We start from the raw sequence: 24,189 nt of genomic DNA on the forward strand, positions 1-24,189 counted from the left end.
ATTATTCGATTTTTTTTTCTGCATTAAACTCCATAGCACAGCTGTAACCTGAAAATAAGATAAAAAGTAAACAAAACGGTAGTGCCGCCATATAAAAAAGTTCAAAATGGGTATCGAAAGAAGAGCATAAAAAGGATAGACTAACCAAGATTTATGTTCTTTGAAGGAATATGTGTCTTTATGTTCAAACCCTGGAGAGAAAAAACAGTTGTACTTTGAACTATAATGGAATGAGAAAGTTTGAAATTGTAGCAAATTATAAACAACCTTGTTTTTCGGGAAACAATACATTGGTAGTGCGTCTGGAAATGTAGATATCATTAAGCCATTGTGTTTTTAATGTAACAAACTTTGCTCTCTAATGAGTGACTGGTCTCGGTTCAAAAGAATAGCTGGAGCATAATGTGATACAGCCATACATACACACCTAATTAAATGCAGTGTAAGGTGTCGTTATGTTTAAACAGGCATATCACTGCAGGCCTACAGACAACAAGTACAGATTCTGTACAGTCCTTTGATGCATTTGTGGCAATGAAGTATCGTTTTTTATGAATACACAGAAAAGATTGAGGGAATTGTGGGAAAACCTGCAGCTAAAGTGTGCAGATTGATAGTTATCCCTCTAGACCACAGTAGAATTCTAGAATGTTGCTGCAGTTCACTGAGAATTCTCACTTAAATCAGCATTTTCTTGCTCATTCCAAACAAACAGCTATATCTCAAAAATAAAAAGAAATTGACAATCACAAGTTTTTCCATTTAAAAAAACACAACTTCCCCTTTAATTTGGTACCAAATACATGGATTCAGGGCGTCTCCTTACTTCAGTGTCAACGTTCACAGTATGACAACAAAACAGATCCTTCCTATCTTGGCTAACGATAAGTTTTCAAAATACATACAAAACCTCCAGCGCTTCAAACCACACAGTAATAAGATCAGACAATAATAGTCGGCAAACAAATATGGAAAAAGTCGCTATATAAACTTATATGGAGAAAAGTCGCCGCAACCAGGTCAATCCTCCCTACCGACTCTTCGGCGCACAGCGTCCGTCTCCGGCGGTGAGAGCCAGGTAGGTCCCGCTGTTTAGTGAAGGTGATCTTGTGTCTTCTTTTATCGAACAAGAACAAGTGATTTTGATAAAAGACTTCAACTCACAATGTCTTCGTAACTTTCCATTGTACACGGCGGGTCAGGTTCTGTCTCACAGCACAATCTTATAGCTTCATAAGGTTTTAAAAGCGTGACGCTTAGCCGGCGAAGCCATTTTCAGATCTACCGGTGGAGGACAATTAAACCCGGGGAAAATCAAACATGTCAGTGTCACCAGATATATTTTCCGGTTCCGGTTCATCGATGACAACTTGAAGTATATATAAAACAAAGTTGATAATTTATTTTCTGTTTGTGGTACATTTTAAACGATTTAAAAATGTCGGGCGCTCTTGGGCGCTATAGTGAAATATAGAACGGGCGCTATGGGGTGTAGAGGGTTAAAGTTGAAGTTTCACATAATTTTTAATTTCCTTTTATTAAGAAGATAGTGCTTAGAAAACAGCAGACATGAATTGTAGAAAATGATTTTTCTCAAACACTGTAAAGTGTGACAAAGTTTGAAGTGTCTCACCCCTGACTAACTGACCTAATTATGCCAAGACAAAGCACAAAGAAAAACGCAGTCTCATAAAATGTTGTGAAATGAGCGTAGACTCTGAAACGTAGATTTTGTTTTGTTGACACAAACTATGTGAAGTTTACTTTACTCCACCACGAATTCCAATAATTGGACGCACCATTTGTCATGTCCGTCACGTGAAAAGGTCAGCCAACAGTTAAGGTTAGGCAATTAAAACAATTTGGTTAAAGTTAGGGTTAGGTTTTGGTCACGGTTAAATAAGAACATTTTTGGTAAAAATGAAAACTTCACTTACCTTCCACACCAGTCTGCTGTTTGTTTCTAGTCCTGTCTCCTTCTCCTCACATAATCCTTTTATAATGGGAAAACGTATTTCTCTCACTTTTCATGCATGGAGCACATATTTACAATAAGACAATGTGCTCATTTCACAAAATTTGGGGAGGCCAGGGTGTTTTGCTGTATGTTTTTAACTAAAGGCGCTCACCATACTGAGCGAGTGCATGTAATTCTGATATGGGTGTCCAAATTGGCCTGGTGAGAATTCCTGGCCCTGGCAGTCGGTCCCATGCTCTACCCACTGAACTACAGCACAGGTAAGGGGCAGCAGGTTGGTTAGGGGAACTTGCCTGATAGCTGGTTCTATCCTTGCTAGAGACAGAGCCAAAAAGTGGCAAAATGGCTCTGAGCAAGGGCACACAACAACTCCCATGCATATGTACCATCCTGGTTCACATATGGTTATTTAAGTGACTACAGGTAAAATCCAGTAATAAAATGCAATGGGTGATTTCTTGCAATGCGTCATTGTATGTGTCCTTGTAAAAAATAAAGCATACATATAGATAATCTAACCTACAGGCAGATTTCAGGGCTTGGGACCAATTTCAATATCGCTGAAGCAGACCTGGATGAAACTAAAGGGAAGTGGGCCGGTGGCTGGCCATGGCCGGGCTACAGGAACAACGGCCTGCGTGATTATAGATTCTGAAAGCAGAGCTGGACTCTGAGGCAGAGATTATTATAAATTTGGTCATTGGCAATGAGAACACTACAGGGGAGGGAAAAACAAATATTAGGGCCCCCTTCAATGCCGGGGCCAGTGTGAGCTGTTTTCCATTTTAATGCATTATGTGTGTATAAGGGAGAGAGGGGAGATGAGTTTTTTTTCCTCCAGTGTGTGTGTGTGTGTGTGCGTGAGTGATTCGGCGAACTCCGATTTACATTTTCCTTGCACTGCCTGCAAAATGTTTTCAGACGTGGGCAGCGTGACTGCAATAATATATAAGGCTTGTTCTCTCGCATTCTCTCTCTCTTGCTCTCTCTCTCTTTCTTACACACATATACTTACATGCACACACACTGCAGACATAGACGGTTTGAGCGAATGAGGAGAGGGGAGTGCAGCCACAATTACCATCAGTGTGGGGGAAATGGAAATTCACACTTAGTCTGATTCTGTGGTTAGCTTTCAAGCCACACCTCCACTTAGTCTGATATTGACACACTGACTTAGACTGAAGCTGCTCTAACTTCACTCGTCTGAACAGACCAGTTAAATAACACTGAGAAGTTCTATTCTGAAAGTTCATCATTCAACATCTCTAAAAAATAGATACATTAGAGAAAAATAGAGTTCTGTTTATCTTTGTCAATTATAGAATACCTACTATCCATTAAAATTACCACGTGATAATTCCCAAGATTCTTATTTCTCTTGATTTTGGCAACGCTTTTGGTGATAAGTGGTCATTGCTTTGGTGTTTTGCACTCAGTTTAGGCGCTGGCCCAACATACTGTCATATAAAGACACTCAATGCAGACTGCGGTTAATAATCGAAAGCTAAACCTACCGGTCCAAAAGAAACAGAGCCACATCTGCATCTCTCCTCATCGTCCCGTCTCATCTTGGAGCGTTTTTCATCTTGGAAAGGCAAAGCCGATGTTCACTCTAGCTTGGATACGGTCGCTTTCCTTTTTTAGCAAGCTACCTTCCTCTAAGCGATTAATCTGTTTCTTTTTCCTTGGCCTTTCCACTGATGAAGTTCGAGTTTCTGTAGGTACTGATCTTTTCTTTGTCTGTTCATCCATGGTTGCCTTTGCTGCCATTGCTGCTCATGCTAACTACCCAGTTCTTCTTCTGCTTATTCCAAACAAACCACTGTTGCTGCTGCCTAGGAGAGTGGTCCCACGCATAGGTGTTCAGAACAGCAAATGTATCAGTATCAGCTGAATCACTATTGTATCAATCGGCTAATCTGACATTTATTCATATGAAAAAGTTGCTGATTATTACTTTAATTATTTGGTTGTGTATCATTTTTTTTGTGTCTTTGAATTTGTCTTGTTTTGGAACAAGATTCGTAAAGCCAACAAAATGCCGGGAAATGGGAAAGTTTTATTGTCTGTATTTTGTTTTTTTAAAGATTATTTTTTGAATCACACTTCTGCTTTATTAGACATTTCTATTCCAAATCTAAACATGTTGCATTTTTGGTAGCTTGTCATGATGTTAGTTATGTTGACTTTTTCATATTGGCTATATTCACTGTCAAAACACTATTAAATGATGTGAATTAAAAACTTTGTAATGCCAACAAGAATGAAAAGACTGATAGCATTCCTAGCGATTTAGTTGCACTCCGTGAGCAGCCGGATGACCTGTGTGTATCTACAGTATATTATCTCAAGATATTTTACTGTATTTACTGTATTGTTCTATTTGTTGGCATTCGGACATTTCACCGGTGGAAAGGTTGTCTATGCCCGAGGGGTTCAGATTTGCAAGGATCTACCGCACATCCAAAATCACAACCATAAACGATCCACACATCCATCTATACATTCAAAACTCACCCTGGGGCTATGTGCCTGCATGAGCTGCGTCTAAGCACTTTGTCATTTTAAGTGTAACACAAGTATTGATTCCATAGGTTTGATTCTAAATGCAATGATGTCTTCCTCGGAGAGTTGATTAAACCCTTTTGGTATTGATGCACCTTGTGTATGTGTGTGTGTGTGGGTGTGTGAGAAAGAGAGAAAACATATGCCTGTGTGTGTGTGTGTGTGTGTGTGTGTGTGTGTGTGTGTGTGAGACAGCAGAGACAGCATGTGTGCACACGTTTGAGTGTGTGCATACGTGCATGCATGCATTTATTGATAAAAGCATTACAGAAAACCACAACATCAGGACTGCGTGATCCAGAATCATAGTCTCCCTGATTGGTGAATCCTGGACCAGGGCCTTCAAGCTCGGGGTTTAACTTGCCTTAAGTCAAATCACATTCACTCTATTCGCTATTCCTCTCCTTCCCTCCTCCCTTCCTCAATCAATGCACAGGCAGTCAGTATATTAGCCTTCACTCCTGGGTTGGAATTTCAAACACACTTAGCTCCCACAATGAACCTGACTGCCAAGTTATTGACTTATATGACTTAATACTTTGTATTATTATCATTAACAATATTATCATTATTATTATTATTACTAGTAGTAGTAGTAGTTGTAGTAGTAGTAGTAGTAGTAGTAGTAACAGCTATAGTGGTAATAGTTGCAGTAATAGTAGTTGTAGTAGTGGTAGTAGTAATAGTGTTAGTAGTAGTCATAATCATAGTAGCAGTAGTTTAACTAGTAGTGTCATTATTATATCAAAATGAGTAAACCAATAAAGTTATATATAAATACATAGCAAAATATGAATTTGTGAAAAAAAAAAAAAACATGTTTCTCACTATGTTTTTCTCAGCTGTCCAAATGCACTGTTTAGTTGTTTAGTTATTGGGACTTCTAAGGGGGTTGGGGTTGGGTTATGTGAGAAACAGAGAATGCCACTTTGAATTTATTATGTTTGGGAGCTCTTGAATGAAAAGCGAAACTGCAGCTTGTCATTTGTTTAGTCACAAATATCAAAAGCAACTTAACCACACCACTAAACTGCACCACATCACCACATCTATATTCAGGGTAGCATGCATCTAAGTGATAAACATAATCACTGATTCACAGAACAGGTAAAATAAAACTTTGTGGGTCAATAAAATTACATTGTTTGTTAAAAAAACAGCATGCGGTTGATAGCAACATGGGATTTTCATTTTGGTGCAAACAAACTAATTTCAAGATAGAAAAAGAAAAATAGGCCTGTGCGTCTGTCACACACACACACACCCACACACACATACACACACACACACAAACAGAAGTGCACATACACCTTGCCCAGGTCTCCCAAGCTAATTAAAGGGAAGGTGGATGAGCAGAGATGTGATAACTCTGTGAATCATGTAGAATAGTTGTAATGGGTGACCTTTTTTTCACTCCCCATGCGGCGGGCAGAAATCTCATTTGAGAGTGAGCCATTCCAATTTGCCGTGGTGAGGCAGGTGTCAAAGTCTCAAGCAGGCAGAAAAACATCCCTCGGTGCCTTCTCCTTTGTTTGAGATCATGCACTGCCTTGTGTGAGAACGCGAAGAGCTACAAAGTCTGGCTCAACTGGGTCCGTATTTCGACGTCTTTTCATGCTCCTCTTGTTCTTCTTTTCTTTGTCTCTAATTCGACTTCGTCTGAGGAAACAAAGAGTGTTTTCTGTCTCCATGTTGTGTGTATAGAAAGGATTATGTTAGTGATCAGAGCAAACATGAGAATTATAAACACAGTCCATCTTCATTAGGCTGCAGGCCAGATATTACTGGGCTGGACAGCCTGGAATGTTTGGTCGTCCATTTAGCCAAGGGCAGGAGCAGGAGGGCTGCTGTGCAGGGCTCCAGCTCCCTTTGATCCTCTGCAAATGTGTGTGTGTGTGTGTGTGTGTGTGTGTGTTAGTGCAATGCAATTTCACAACCCAAGTACACCAGCTGGTCCACGTTAAAGTTCCAAGGTAACCATGGCGCCCCGCGGCTGGTGGAGAGAGAGTGTGTGTGTGTGTGTCTGTGTGTGTGTGAGTGTGTGTGTCTGTGATAACATGTGGTATACGTTTGGATGCGCTCCTCCACCCTTTCCCCCCTTTGGCTTTGACTTTTAAGGAGTTTCGACACTGAGCTTTTGCTTCCATCAGGTAAACAGGATACGGGCCACTGATAAAACAATATATACACATACACAGCCTACCATGGGAGGATATATACACCAGTGTATCCCCTACCACTGAATACCTGGGGTGGGTCACCTAAAACAGTTTCCTTTGTATCAGTTTCAATGGAGATTTTTAGTGTCACATGGTATAAATAGTGTTTGAGCAGCTTTTCCGCCCTGCCAAGAAATATCTCTGGGGGAAACACTGATACGCGAAATATATACACATACTGGAGCAAAGCACCATTAATGTAGAGAGAAGTCATGTTCAATCATTTTACATGATTTCATTTGCATACCATAAAGTCTGGAAGACCAAGGAAAGAAGGCTATCCATAGTCTTTGGAAATGCATAAAATGTGCTTTGCTAATCTTTTGAGTTTGAGTATCATGTGGCGATCATTAACCTTTTCCTCACCAGTCGCTCGCCACTGACAGAGATAATTGCTGGATATGATATCAGTCAGAGAGGATATTTTTATTATTGCATTTGGTTGTATTGCCTCGATCATCAAATACACATGAATGAATACATAGTAAATGTTAGTTAGTTTTAGGGGCCGATCCTATTGGGATATTTTGTTGCACAACCTGGATGCATAAAATTTTTGAGTTACTAAATTTCCTTCTTATGCTACCATTTCTGTTTTAATGGTAAGATTGTAGTTGTTGTTAAATGACTGATTGAATTCAAAGAGAGAGAGGGAGAGAGACTGTTTCTGATAAGGTGAAATATGTATTATATTTATTAATATTATCCAGTAGATATTCTGTTTATTTGGCTAGTGTTAGGGTTTCCTGCTACCAGAACACACATATACTTTTGCATGACGCCAGATGACTGAGGCCTCACCCACCATACATAACATCCATAAACAAATCTACCATAACAACATTATCCACCCATCTCGTCTTTCAGTCCCCTGGTAAAATACATTACTTGTTACTCTGTAACAAATGTAACATTTCATGTGTTGCATGTGCATGTGTTTCATGTGAAAAGGAACATCAGAGGAAGTCGTATTGTTGTCTTTGTGCGTTGTTGAGATGTTAGTGGGGTCACCACAGCAATCGCCAAGGTAACAATGCTGTTGGACACAGACACACACATTCATATTCACATTTGATTGGAACACCACAAGATCTGAGAAAAGCTAACATTTCTTCAACACCCCCCCTCCACACACACACACACACACACATTGGAACCATAGAAAATCGCAAACCCTTATTTCTTTGAGTATTGCTTGCAATAATGCAGCAATGTTTGGTCCTCCTCGCAATTACATTCAATTCTCTCTCTCTCCCTTTCTCTGTCTGTCTCTCTCTATCTATCTCTTTCTATGTATGTGATTGTTGCCGCTATAGAACTACCATGATGACTCAGATGGGAACAATTCAAAAAGATTGGATCGGAGAAAGCACAAAACAATTCTTCTAAGTCCGCCTCGCGAGTGATGACATTGTCTTTACTCAGGGTACATCTGATTACCAGATCTCTCGCCATGTACCTGTGTTGCTCAACCAGTGGGTCGGGGCCTGAGAGTCCGTCACGGGATGTTCTGACAGGGTCGTGGACAGACAACAACTTAGGCATGGGAACATTGTGTTATGTGCTATATGTGGTTTTGAATTCAGGTTTGAAGTAACATTTGTGGTCCGACTGCAAAACCAGTCGAGAACCAACACCTCACACTAACCAGCACACGTAAAACACACAGGCTGTGGAGCATTAACAACAATCCTGTTTGCTGTATGAGAACATGACCAATTTCAAAGGGAAAATTAGTTTTTTCATCTGAAAAAAACGAAACAAAACAGACCATGCGAGAGCAAATCCTGGCAGAATGCGATATTACCTGAAAACGGTTAGTTGTTTTCATGCTTGCTAAATCTGTACACAACTAATAACAAAATGTGTTTTTTTACTCCAGGTGTGTTTTGCAGGCATACATCTGTTGTTTGTTGCATATGTTGGATTCTAACCTCAAAGAACTACTTTTGCCTCATTAGTCCTGAAGAGTACAGTGTGTGTGTGTGTGTGTGTGTGTGTGTGTGTGTGTGCGTGTGTGTGTGTGTGTGTGTGTGTGTGTGTGTGAGAGAGAGAGAGCATTTGCACATGCAGGCATGTTTGAGTGGCATGTGTGTCTGCGTGCATGTCGGGGTGCTTCCTTGTGTGTACCCTTGCAGTGGTGACTGAATGACAAGCCCTTGTGGTCTATCCAGAGGATGTCACTTTCAAAGCGCATCGCACACACATGCAATACCCCTCAATCCCTGCTTCTACTGCGGCTTTCTACTTTTAGTAAACAGCCAAAAGCTTCTGCCTGCTCTAGTGGCCATGAGCTTCCTACTCTGATGAAAGGGCTTTTTTGAAATTGTACATTTTAATTGTACACGTACCACCTTCTTTTTTTATGAATAATAAAACATTAAAGTCTCAATGCAGTGCAGTCTAACAGTCGGAGCTATTTTGATGCCTGGTCATCATATCAAGATTTCGTCGATACTCATATTCAACAGCCTATAGAAAATACAGGCCAGAAATTTAAACCAAGCTCCTCATTGACACACATAAAGGCGGTTAGGATTAAATGAAGCCTCCTGTTTTTTTTCTCACAAAGAAAAATCATCCTGCTATCAAGCTGTCCACTGCGGAGAGAAAAATCTAATGAAAATATAGTGCTACATATTGATAATGATATTCTGTATCTTTCTATCCCCACCTAATCAGAGGTGGAATACGGCGCAGAGTCTCCCCTCTCTCCTGCCGTGACAGCCACAATTCATCACCGCTTTAATTTAGTCTGTTACTGGGGTGTCGATAGGACGCACACTGCCTGGTGACCCTCTCTCACACACACACGCGCGCGCACACACACACACTCATGACCCTTATGGAAGACCATCTATCCCCAGCATCTCATCTTCGTTACAAACACACACACACGCCTCTCTCTCTCTCGCACATACACACGTGCACGCCCAAGCACACCTCCTCCCTTCGTCCAGGAGAGCTATCTGTTGTGCGGTTGGCTGTGGCCCCTAGCTCAAGGCCCTTCTCCCAAGATGTGTCATCAGTCATTTAAAGCAATTAAGCACTTCTCAATGAGAATAGCCGCGCTCTTCCTTGAGCAAGACGGAGAGGAGCGATTCACAAAGCCATTTTCTACCAAATCCTATTAAAGGTGGGAAAGGGAGGGGAAAAAAAAACGAGGTTGAAGACTTAAAATGGAGGGCTTTTATTTAAGGACTAGGAGGTATTACAGGCCAGATTACTCCCGGCTTATGTTCCTAGTCGGGGAAATTACATTCCCCCTTTTTTTTGGAGTGCCCAGGCTTTGGAGTCGGCGATGAGAATCACCTTAAGTCTCTCTTGTTTTTCACTTCTCCACTTCGATGGGTTGTTCTTGTTCTTGTTGTTGTGTTTTGCTAGAAAGATTTCTGTTTTTCCACTTTTATTGGCACCTACTGAGCTTTTAGATACCTCTTGGGGTATGTTTTTAGGGCTGGGGTTAATGTCAATTCTATCCGGTTCTTTCAAGGGAAATTACTTTTTCATTCCAAGATCTAGTCTTAATTATTGATAGCAAGGCAAAGACATGAGCAGGAATTTCACAAGATAAAACAGTTGTGCTTCGATCTCAACAGGGTTTAAAATTATACACCATATAAACACAGCTGTGAGTCATCGTATAAATAAAAACACCAAGACAAAATATATCCCTGCTTTGATTGTGCTATTCATTCTGTACTTCCGCTGTTTACCTCTCAATACAATACCACAATTTCATGATTCTTTTGTCCTACCATGCCGCAAAATCAATGTAAATGTCAATAAAAACTGAACGTGTATGTACTTCTGCCTTAATTCTATCCGTTAGTATGTTACAGCAAAGTTGTTTGCCCAATACATGCTACACAACATCACGGGTTCGAGACCTGCGCGCCATCCTTCTCTCTCTTTCTCCCTTTGCTGTCACTCTTCTCGCTGTCCAATGAAGCAGAAATGTCATAAAAAAGTAAATAAGAGGAACTGTTTGGAAATTATTTTTTTTTCAGCTGCCAGAGGGCACAAAGAGCAATCTAGAATCCAGATGATCTAAGGCAGTGACAACTGCGATGGGCAACATTGATTTAGGAATTATTGCTTCTGTCACATTGGAACATCTTGTTGCCAGTTAATGCTTGAATAGATTTTTGACCCTGCGTTTCTGACCTGTTGCAACAAGCATCAGCCATCTGCCTTGTCCCGAACTTTCCCTGGTGATTTATGACCCGTTATAGGCACGGATTTCAACATGCCTATGCAGAAAGAGCAGGTGAGATGCATGTTGGGAGACTTCTACAGCTTAGCAAAGTGACTTCCAATGGATCAGTTGTTATACTACACTGTTTTCTAGATATGGGCCCAAATTGTAACCTTCACTTGGATCAGTTACAGCACAGGAGTCCTGTAAAGTCATTATCCTCTCCCTCCATCACCTCCATCAACTGTTGGCCTTTTGCTTTGTAACTCGGGGCACATTCAGTGCTGGCCTTACAGCCAAGACAGCCTGTCTTCACCTTGACATTGACAAAAGAGCAAAAAAATTTTGAAACATTGGAAGAGCTATGTTTATATGACTATGTGTGTGTGTGTGTGTGTGTGTGTGTGTGTGTGTGTGTGCTTGACCGCATGCATATGTGAACGCAGGCATACGTGTGTAACTGTGCGTATGTGTGTGCATGTGTGCGCTTGCCTTTGCCAAACTGTAAAACAGGTTTGGGGTTTATTTTTGTTACGTGAAAGCAAGGCTCAGTACTGCTGAAACAGACATCTGCAAAGAATAGACCTACTCATTTGGCGTTAATCAAAACAGCCTGACTTTATTCATGTAGCTGCAGCGATCTGCAAGCCTCTGGCAACAGCCAAGAGAAAGAAAACACAGATGCATGCACGCCGCACTCACACACACACACACACACAAACACACAGAAATTTGAATAAAAGGTCAAATAGCTTTATCAATAACTGTGGAAAATGTGTTTTGTGAAGAGAAGGAGCAGCCGATCTGACAGTGGCCACCGCCCTGATGAATAACCGCCAGGAGAATCAATAGGAAAGAGGAGTTGAGGTGGAGTGGGGGAACGTTTTGTCATCCAACGGTACACTCCAATATCTAAGCTCATCCATCAAAGGCAGCAATGGCACTCCGTCTTCCGCTTTAATTGAAAGCACACTGAAACAAGTTATTTACATGACGGGATGGATTTGAACGGGTGCACGTCAGCTGGCAGCTTCGCTCTTGTGTGTTTGCTAAATGTTTGTTTCATGAGCTGACGCTTGACTGTCTCTGAACATGGTTGACTGTCAGCTTAAGATGGGAATGCAGACAAATAGTCTCGTATCAAGTCTTACACAAATGCAAAAAAACACCCTTAAAAACTGGTTATTTTTGAAGTAGACGTATGTTTACGTATTCCCTGTATTCATCATTGACAATCAAAAAGATGCCTTCAAAAAAAAAACAATGAGGCTCATAATCCTGTGAAATAGATGACCATAAAACAGAGCAATATGTAAAAAATGAGCATAATTTGAACCCCCGAAAAGCTCCTCATCACTTGACTTCTAGTAAGAAATAAAACAACAAACCGCAGTCTTGTGGTTTAAAGGCAACCCGGCATCTTTTTTTATTGTTCGTTTTCAAATATGTCTTCTTTTTTTTCCTTTGGCAAAATCCGCGGTTTGAATTTGGGTTGGCTGCCTTTGGTACTAAAGATGCTATAGGGTTTTATTTCATTTGAATTCACATATGGTTTAAGGGACCCCTACTGGGAATCCCCTTTTGACTCCCAATGAGTTATGGGTTTGTGTTTCTTCTCTGCATCCTGCTTTTTCTATCCAAATTCAAGCTCTATGAATATTGAACTGTGGATGCATGCCTGCAGTTTTGTGTGGATCTTTTTTAGTACTTATCACATCTCAATTTACAACTCAAAATATCCTGTAGACTATTCATTTTTAGATCATTCCTATATCATACTACACTTCAAACATTATAGGAATATTGACACTGGAAATTTACGTTTCTCTGAACACGTTTTATATGTTGCTCTCAGTAGTTGTACAATCAATAATAACACACGCTTGATTCCTTTTCACCTATGGGTAAACTCCATAAACTGAATGTTAGATGTTAACGTTTTTCAGTATCACCATGTCTAGTGCTTCTCAGCTTGGGCAAGTGCCAAACTTTCCTGGATTGTCAAAATTTGAGTGTTTTAATATAAATTATATGATAATGGTGGTCAAACAAGTCCGAAACGAGTCCAAAATCCATACGTTCTGCTCTGCACAGTAGATAAGGAACCCAACGTTTCCTCCAAATCATCTGATGCTCATCTGTTTCAAAGTCTTGGGAGGTCTCGAAAGCACCAGTGATGTGCTGCTCTGTATCGTGTTTGCCCCGGGTGACCCAGTCTGAACTCCAGATGCTACTGTGTGTCACCATGTCACAACCAGAGCCAAAAAGGCCAGGGGGAGGAGACCCTGTCTGCCTGGGAGCCAGCTAACATCTGTCGAGCATATTCACATGTGTAGCAGACATACAGCGAGACTCTTCAGACCACACCGACTGTACACTGCGCAGCGTACGTTCCAGCGCCATGGAGACGCAAAATGTTGGAACCAAAACAGGGACTGTTTTTAGTGTTTCAGGGGACACAGCCAAAGCCAGACAGGGCAAGCCAGGGCTTATTCACACTATAAGTAACCCAATTTCCCCAAAAGCAAAATTGATTTTTCTTTAATCTTGGTGCCATAAAGATGATTTGCCAACTGGTCTATATACAATATTCAAGTAAACGACTTGTACTTACCATTTTGTGTTGTGAACATGTTCAGTTGGCCATGGACCTGGCAAATTACCCTCGACCCTGTTGTGTCGATTGGGATACCTTACAGAGGGGCTAGTCCAGCTTATTAGCAAATATCTGGGTCCAGGGGGAGAAAAGTCATATTTTGACTTTTCTTTCTTTCCTTTTGAGCTTCCAAAGCAATTAAATAAAGCATGGGTTGAAATATTCCACAGCTTTGGACCTCAGCATTTATAGATAAAACAGATGTTTCTGGCAAATGTAAAGGGTGAAATTTACATCCACTTTATTCCAAAATGTTCTAAATACTCTTTCCGGTTATTGTCTGTATCCAGGCTGGGTCCCGGACGACGGAGGAGGGATTGGGAATGTACTGGGAAACCACAGCGAAGCGGGCCAGCCAAGTTCAGCAGGGAGTTCAAGGCTAAATCAATGCATATTTCCCTTTTAGTGGTGATGAGGCTCGCCAAATGCACACTCTTCCCTCTAGACAGGATCTCAGCCTAAATTAAATAGTGATTGGAAGAGTCTCTTCCATTGGCGGGTATGAATTTCACAAAAGCTAATTTGCCTGCTTTGCTCTCCCACAAATTCATATGGTTGAATTTTTCCTGCCTTCCCAAATTCATAGTCAAACTTATTAGCAGGGCATGGCGCAGAGCCAGTGTTTGTCTAAGGCTGCTGCACTCGAAGGCCTTTGCAGACTACATGAAGAAACCTTGGCCCGCTCTTCTAAATATGTTTTTGCTGAAGTGTCCAGATACATTTTCTCTACAGTCAGAGTTCTGAAGCAGCCTTGGCTAGCGCTCGCTCTGTACATGTGTTAATGCTGAAGAGGTTCAGTTATTTTAGCAGTGCATTTGATGGTATGTTGACATATGGGATATTCTGGCCAAACCCTGCCTAACCCTAAGCCAATGTGCATTGTTCAGTTCTCAGCTGCCTCTGGGGATCACAGTGTGTTTGAACATGCTGTCCAATCAGTAGTGTGTTGTCTTTCAATGTGACAGCCATTATCTGTATGCTTTCAATATTGAGGGAAAAGTGAGAATATTCACTCGCTTATATGAATGTTTCTGATGAATGTGAAGTACTTATTTACTGTTAAAAAGGTTGAAAGCCCCTGACTTATTGTGGAAAACTGAGAGGTGAAAAACATGGACCAATATTTTGGAGGTTATTTGACCTCATCATTGAAACACATCTGCCCGGCCTAAGGGTTTGCGGGGCTAAATGAGCCTTGACGATTATTTTCATAAAAAGCAATAAAGACCAGTAATTATAAAAATGCCAATAAGAATTCATCTTTCAAAAATCTATAAAGCTATTAAGTCCGTAATTAAAAAGATGAGCGGCTAAGCCTGAGAAAATTGCATTTTCCTGCACAAGCGACTGTGAAGCCTCATCTCATGTTTGTTTTGCAAATTCTTCAACAAAAACATTAACTTTGAAATATTAATCCGATCTATGGTATTGATAGGAGTCCCCCATTAAAAGGCAGAGGCCCGTACTTCATACACATACGCTTCATTAGCTACACCTCGGCTGCAGATCCAAAGGGTCATTAACCCTCCATCTTGACACTTACACACACATGCACATGCACACACACACACACACACACACACACACACACACACACTTTAGCAGACAAAGGATACAAAATAGCCACTGTACCCAGCAACCTGTTAAATTGGGTAAAAATAGTCATTTCACATTGGAAATGGCCTCCATAATGAGCAAAGGCTTATTAGCACTGAATAACATATTAAATGACCTTGACTCTTTCCTTTGCCTGCAGTTATCAGGCTATCTGAATGTATATTTATCAGCTTTGTTGATATGTTGTAATTGTTTCTGGTAATTAGCGATTAACTTTGATCACCCTCTCTGCACCACACAGCTTAGGGCTTGTTTGTGTTATTGTTTTGGTGATTATTATTATGAATGCCGTGTCTACAACTGGAGAAACTACAGATTGTAACTTAAAAAAAAATCAAACAATTAATCATAATGAATTGCCTTCACTGGAGTAGCAAGAAATCCTACCAGGCCAGATCTGAATTATAAATGTTTGTCTCTTTTCTCCTGGACTGTGTTTGAGACACTGCGATGTTCGCCTCTCATCTCAGACCACTCGACAACGTCTTGTTTGTTCTGTGTGTGTGTGTGTGTTTGTGTGTACGTACGTCTCTCTCTCATCCTAATGTTTTGATCTGGGGTGTGTGTTCGCAGTGGACATTAGGCCATCTCTTGGACCAGTAATGGGCTTTGATTCCCCAGGGTGGGTGCAGCGAGAGAGATGGCCACTTCTTTACATTAGCCAGTCAGGTATGACAGCGCCACGGCTTGCCTTCCCCTCGGCCAGCCTGGATAAATAATAAATGAAAGTGGTATTTCAGTCCTCCAAATCATCCGCAGGGTCAAGACTCCCTCCTCGCAGTGAACTTTGTAAGATGCGCCGGAGCGCAGCGAGATGCTAAAGGTTAGCGTCTCGGACAAGACAATCGTGCATTCGGCCTGCAAGCACAAGTAGTTTATAAACATCCACCACAATATCCAGCCCCCCTAGTTGTTGGTGAGGAGCTTCTCTTCCCGCTCCGAGTCTCTTCCCTCGGCCTCTGTGGGGGAATGGGGGGGATATACGAAGAGGAAAAGTTAGCATTCTCACAGAGCATACATCTGCTGCTAAGCTGGCATTTCGTATTGATTTTTCCCGAAGCCTGTAATTTTGAAAGCTTGTAACAGAAGATGAGGTAAATATCATTTTATTTGCTCAAATGGCTTCAGATTGAATTGGATTGAGATGAAAATGGTGGAGACAGGCAAATCTAGATGCGAAAGCAGCAATTTCACATAATTGTCTTCAGACCCGGTGCCAGAATATATTACCGTTGTTCTAAAACTGTCGGGCGAAAGAACTAGAAATGGACTGGAGTAAGTGAAGGTACTTATTTCTCAAGCCTTTGACATGTTTTACTCTCTACTGACAAATTTTCACTGTGGTGCGGTTGCCTTGATCCCTTTGTGAAGAGTAGAGCGCTCTTATTTCAGCTCAAAATATCAGTTACTCCAATGCAAATTACTATACTGTATCATTGTTTGGCTATAGTGGGCTCTGAAAATACAATGAGCCAATATGCATATGGATATGCAGATGATTTCAGACTTTGCCCTATTTAATCATTTAGAATCAGATGAATTGACAAATCTGGGAGGAGAAAAACGCAAAAGTTCCCAAAGTATCCACAGACAGAAGCACAGTACCCTTTAGAACACTTTGCCAATGTATGTAAATTCATTCCTCATACAACAAATTACTTAATGATTTCTGTTGTTTTTCATCACAATAAGATTGACTTCAAAGCAGCGACCTTATAAAAATCTCTGAGTCTCCCGAGTTAACAGCTACTGTTTATAACCGCCATTCGAGTTCATCTTTCTATTTACCCTGGAAGGTGAAGTTAACCTTCTTCATCTTATTGTAAAGAACCAGAGGAGAATGACAGAGATCAGTGTATTGGTCATGGTGATGTGACTGTGCATAAAGTAAGGCTCTACTGCATGGACAAATATGGCTGTTCTCTATTAGGCAGCTGTCATGGGACTTCACACTCACCAGTCATTTGTCTTGATGGTGTGATATAAAAAAAAGTTTATCTCTTCTATGCTGCTGTTTACTGTTTCATTACAATAAACTGTGGAAATATTAATTTACTGGGACTTTTTTCCTTATGTTTAAATCTTTTTAATGAGACAAGAGGACGGCTTCCTATCTGTCTCTCCTTCTGTGTGTTGGAACATTTCCCCATAGTAAGCACACATCTGTCCCAGAGTTTTCCTTTTCTGTCTATCCATCCATCCATCCATCCATCAAGTGGGCTGCTTAAGCCAGAAACTCATCAGAACAAAGCAATCAGCCTTGTGTGTCAATCCTCTTTTCATTAGAGGCACATACTGTACATGGTGTGTGTGTATGTGTGCATGCGAGGGTGTCTATGTACGTTTGTGTGCATGCACGTGTGTGTGTGTGTGTGTGTGTGTGTGTGTGAGTGCTTATTAGCCGAGGTCAGCTAATTATTTGGCCAAGCTAATGAAGGTCACTGTGCTTGTCTGTCTCCATGCTGATGGCCTGCACCTGATTGAGATAAGTACTCCTCTTCGACCCTCCAAAGTCGTCTGTCATCCTGATTGAGGGGCCATGTGGCATTATGTCTGCCTTGTATAACAGAGAAACACCTATTCTTTAACCTGCTTTGTGCCTGAGTTCATTGTATACTACTTGTCCTGTGCTATTATACAATTTATTTGTTTATATATTATATACAATACTGCAATTGTATAAATTGTTGCAAGAGTGCATTGTTACATTGAATATGTATTGTGTTATGATATATTGTAGACTTTCTCCTTTGTACACTGACTAGAATTTGCCATCAGATTTTCTGTTTCATTTTATATAGAGGTAGGCACACTTTCCTGTCGCTCATGAAATGAAGTACAGTATCATCCACATTCAATAGAGATCCAAAATGCAGGGTAATTATCTGTAATGGAAAGGACCTCTGACGCCAAAGGTATTGTTCATATACATACAGGTTTGTCACGATAGAAAATGTGCGCACAGCATAGTGCAATTATCATGACGGATGGCCAAAACCATATTAGGTAGATTTGATAATAACAGTTAAAGCACATATCCACTTACCTGGATGCTTAATGAACTGACAAAGACATTGTCTATTATTCTTGTATCATGCATGATTAGCACTCTGTGCGAATATGTCCAGGCTGCCTTAGCTGTCACTCTTTCCCAATCACATACAGGACTCTGCTATTGTATGTGTGAAAACTGGATGATTATAACAGACATGGAGGAGATCTTCATTCTGTCAGTGCAAACGATTTAGAAAAGGACATGGACAATGTGACTGAAGAGCTTGATTGCAAAATGAGATATCCACCATTTGATAGAAAAGGAGACACCTACTCTTATGGAATGATTTCCAACATGACAGTAAAAATCATTTTGGAAATGAGTCATCTATATTCTTTTAACTACTAAGTCACTCATTTCAAGTAACAGCTTTTTCTAAAACAAAATGGTCATATTGCATAGTGTTCTGAGATGAAATACCTCAAATATACACACAATCATGCACGTATGCCTTGCATTTAGCATGTGGATGCATGTAGAAAACAAAAAGATAAAAGATGAAATGAATGCTTAGGAACACAGAACAGAAATGTAAGTATGAATATATTTTTTTGACTCATCTCTAGGTGGCATATAATCGTTTCTGATGTACACTTTATATCATAATTATGTTGGATTCATACTCCGATATATGGAAAACCGCTCTATCATGCTCTTTAAATCATGCAACTCATAATTTTGTTTTGCTGCTGCCTTATTAAAACCTTTGTAACTGTTCACTCTTCAAGGTTTGCTTTTTGTTTTATGCATTGACGAGTTTGATGCCCAGTCCATGAAACCCAATCAATATCTACTGAATACTTAAAAAAAAATGCAAAAGTATTATGAACAAAATATACCCAGTTTTTCCTCAAGTCCTGAAAAGTTGACTTTTTGGAAAGGGGCGCCTCTCATCCAACAGCAATGATGGCCTGATGATAGGCGAAATTGTTAACTTAGATGGCCAGCAAAGTCACTCTCCAAAATTCTAAGCTTTTTTAATACAGAGTGGGTCCAACATTTCTTCTCCAGCAGTCCTAGTCCCTCTCTACCTAGCTCTGCAAGCCCCAATTCCTAGGCCCCAGCATCTCTAACAAGCAGCGGATACAGCGCCGGATTACTGTAGGCGTTAAATCAATAGCTGCTGGTCTCCCAGGCACGGCTATAGATTATGAATCAGTGTTGGTGAGCAGAGCGCCATGGTGGCGAAAGGGAAAAGGGAGGGAGACAGAGTGAGGAGGGAGAGAGAGAGAGAGAGAGAGAGGGAACGATTGGCTGCATCATAATGACGCACAGTGTTGTCGTATTGTCTTGAAATATACTGGCTTTGAATGACAATTGCAAACAACTGGGCAGGGTGAAACAATACCTTTTCCAGACGTACTGTATGTTCGGTTTATTGGTTTCGTTTTTGGAAAAATAAATAAATAGCAATGAACAAAATACAATTATCTCACAAAATGTCCATATTGTGTCCACTTGATAATAAAGTCAGCATTTCGAGGAAGCGAAACCAATTGATTTCACCATTGATGACGATGCCTTTCTAATATTTTGCAATACATATTCAATGGTTAGGCTTTCAGGGTCATGAAACATCTTCTACACATGGAAGAAAATATCAACAGTCAATTACAGTTTAAGACACGGAAATATCAGAGATGCAAGGTTTTAGTGGAGCCCTGGCGATATCTATAGAACTGATCTACGGCAACAAAGCCCATTAACCTGTGTTGAACCTTTGGTAATCTCCGCAGTGAGCTCCACTGTTTCCAGCCCACAGTTTAATTCAAGGCCCTCTGAGTCCTGTTTACAGATGGTATCTAAGTGGCTTGATTCAACTGCCAATGAATATTGGCATGTGTCTACACCCCACAGACCCTGCTATTAGGGGTGGAGACCACGGGGTTAGCCAAACACAAACTGAACATGACATCTCCCTCGCCTCCGCAAGTCCAACACAAACGCACACACACACACATACCCACACACACACACACACAAGCATGCACATCCACAGTCATGCAGATACACAACGAGAAAAAAAACTAAACAAAACCCTGGACTTGCACACGTAACTCAGATTCTCAGAAATATGCAAGTACAGATTTACTACCCTTGAACAAGCGAAAAAAAAAATAAACCATGGGCATATGCACACATGCGCCCACACACACACACACACACACACACACACACACAAACACACCACACACACTACAACCTTCCTATAGGGCGGGTTGCTAGACCCACACTGCCCCCTGGCTCGCCTCGCCTCTCTCTGTTTGTCGAGCAGCGAAGACGCCTGAGGAATAACTTGTCTCCCACCACAGATTCAGGGTCAGATTACCCCGGACCAGTTCCCTAACCTTAACCATTAGAGGGATAAGAAAATATCTGTTCTGGGATCAGTGGCTGGGGGGCTAGCGATGGTATTGAGGAGCTGTCAGAGGTGAGTGAGTTCAGGGTCAGGCCCTCGGGAGCCAGGAGGTGGGAATAGGGTCAACCCAGGCTACCGTAAAGCAGAGCCTGAGAGAGCGAGGGAGAGAGAGAGAGGGAGAGAGAGAGAGATGTATACTATCTTTTAATACCTACACTGGAATAATATAAAATAAAAAACATCTACGTAATGCATATGGCTTAAGCCTGAGAGAGATAGAGAGATAGATAGATACATAGATAGATAGATAGATAGAATCTCTCTAGTGATACAGTCATTAAAATAATCTCCATATAAACTAGAGATTTCCTTTGTCTCCTAGTTTGTCTTCAAGTGTAGCTGTTATCTAATGCTAATAATTTGTTAGATACGTTATGTGCAATTATAATTCATTTAGAAGGGCTTGCAGAGTCCAAAACATGAACTGCATAATAGCAGATTTAACCATTTAACCAGAGTTAGAGTTAATATTGCTGATTTTTGATTACTTTTAGCTGGTAATTATAGCTCAAGATGTTTAAATACGTTGTAATGCAAAGTGATTATAAAGCACACGGTGGGTGATAGGTGCTCTCTCCATGGATAATTGTAGACCAGACACAGTGTTAACTGTTAGTTGCAGTGTCTGGTAGCCATGGGCCGCCAGCTGTGTCTGACTGACTGACTCTCGGAAGTGGCTGCTGCTCTAGTATGGAGCTGTCAAGGTCAGCAGGGACACACACACACACACACTCCCTCTCAGAAATCCGCACACACAAGCACACACTCGCACACACACATACACATACACACACAGTACCGGAATGATTAATCTGTCAATCAATGCTCCCGTTTCCTGCGGTGAGCCCTCCTCTTTTCCCTGCAAGGTCCCTGTGAACGGAAATGAGAGCTTGCAAGATTGGTGTGCATGTGTGTGTGTGTGTGTGTTTTGTCAGTGTGCGTGTGTATGTCAGTTTTTCATCAGTGTGTGTGTGTGTGTGTGTGTGTGTGTGTGTGTGTGTTTGATTTGCGCAATCAGAGCCTATTCACACCCTTCTGCACACCGCACGCCGCACCACTGTAGCACAGCTGAAATGCAGAACATTACATTACGCCCCTCGATCTCCCTATTCTACATCGCCGCCACACACCACAGTGAGTTTTCATGGCATGTCCATTTCACTCCATGCTGGTCTGATGATGGCCGCTGGGAGAGGGCTGGCTGTCGAAGGGGCCCTGACGAGCCGAGGCATTAGGTACAGATGTAGTCGCAAAAAATGCACAACACAGTGGAGATATTGTGGCACACGCGGCCGTGTTGCAGAGCTGGTTAGACTGGTTGCTATGCTGACTTTGGAAAGCTTGTCAAGTTCAAGGAACAATCCACCGTAAAACACTTCAACACTAGAAAAAACAGCTACGGGCGATGTACTTTGCGTGCCTGGGTCCATTTTGTTGTTTGGTGCTGTATTCTTCTTATTCCTGTGGGTAAGTGGCCAAACATAGCTGGCATGACGTCACACGTTTAATAGGAGAAAACATTTCAACGATCCAAAACATGAATGGTAAACATCAGGATTTGGTGTCAGTCAGTCAGAATTGAAGAGAAAGGGCTGCTTTCCAGACTCACTGTTTTGCACCGATCACACAGGGAGAAATCCATCGTAGAGGAGGCAGAGAGACCAATTTCTCCACTGTCAGTAGCCCCAATAGTCTATGATGCAATGCAACCACAAGACATGTTGTGATTTGAGTAAGGGGTGCAACTCTCACTTTTGCACGACTGGAAAAACGCGCTCTCTTGCTGTTAATAACGCTATCACCATCTTTATTACTCTCTCCAACTACATGTAAAATCAGTGGCTGGATGCAACAAGTTCAGATGAGTTGACTGGGGGTTGTCGAAACATTTTACCAAAATCGTTTATATCCCAATCACATACTGTATACGTCTTCGATTTTGCTGATAGCTATATAATGGTAATTGGCTAGTGAAATGAGCACAATTCACTGTGTTGAGTTGTTTACTACATGTATAATGTCTAATTATTAGTTGGCATAACATTGGAATGCTCGTTTCTGTTAGAGAAGATGCTTAGTTTGAAAATTATATTTTGAAAACTATTATGCTTCACAATTTTCCCACTTATTTTCTGTCATTAACTTAGCATAATAATATCCCAAATCATTAGCATTATGCTTGTGATATTCAGATTTAATGAAGAATGCACAAGAATATACATTCAATTAACTGGTGCATTTAGAATATAGTTTTCAATTTCATGAATTGGTGTTCCTTGCAAATGGATATTAGGCCTTGATAATGTACATCGCAGTTAATTTGAACATGGACATTTCACACTATTAAAGTCTCTCTCTCTCCATGTTTCTTGTATTGGTTTTATTCATTTTAATGGTGCATGACAGCTGTCAGTTGTAAACTTTTGATGTTGCTGACAATAAACTGCCACTACTACTACGACTGCCACTACTACTACGACTACCCCTAACAGTATTCACATGGCAAGTGCAGAAGTCTTCCAGTATCAACCCCCCACCACCCGATACATCCAAGATTTTCTGTCTTTGTGCTCTTTTTCCTAATGTGGTTTGGTGTAGCACGTTCTGTTTCACAGTGTTCAGCGATCGCTCGTATCGCTACCGTCTCTGACTAATCACCTCTCCTCTCTCTTCCTCATGCTCCCCCGTTTACTCCTCCGCTCTCCCTCGTTCTCCCTTTCACTTCATCTTCTCGACCGCCCACCGCCTCGCCGATGCTAATTGCGGACGACCGGTCTAGTTGAGGGGGAAAAGTTGGAAAATCAGCCCAAGCCCGGGGACAAAGCCATTAGCGCTTTATTGGGGGCGCTAAAAGAGTTAGCCCCGTTCCGCGAGATCCAATCCACGTCAATCACATTGGGAAAATTGGATTCCTGAATAAAGAAATCCCATGAGGGAGGTTAGGCTGTCCATCTGGATCAGCAGAAGACTCCTCTTCTTCTTCTTCTTCTTCCTCTACTTCTTCTTCTTCTGTCTTTCTCCCTCCTCTCCTGTCTTTCCTCTCCACTGAGGCGCTGTGCGTGGCGAGGTTCTGTTCTCACTTTAGTGACCAATAGGGCCATAATAAGTATTGATTAAGCTATTAGCCAGCATTACCCAGGCACTGGCAGAGACTGTGTTTAGAATCAGCACCTCAGGACTCTCTGTCACACCGTGTCACACACACACACACACACACACACGTGCACACACACACACACACTCCCTGTCACAGTTTGGGGAAGCTGATTGGGAGTGCTGCCGGGTTAGTTAGTTAGTGAAGCGACTAAACTATCCTTCTCCTTCTCCATTTACCTCTGTCTCTGTCTGCCCGTCCTCGATCTCTCTATCAGCCCCTGTGACTTAACTCCAATCAGGTGAGGATACAGTGTAGAATACATGTTCCAATGAGATGGGTGTGAGTACAACACACACGCGCAAACACACACGGAATCAGATAA

This window comes from Centroberyx gerrardi, chromosome 22 (genome assembly GCF_048128805.1).
Source record: "Centroberyx gerrardi isolate f3 chromosome 22, fCenGer3.hap1.cur.20231027, whole genome shotgun sequence".
Classification (NCBI taxonomy): Eukaryota; Metazoa; Chordata; class Actinopteri; order Beryciformes; family Berycidae; genus Centroberyx; species Centroberyx gerrardi.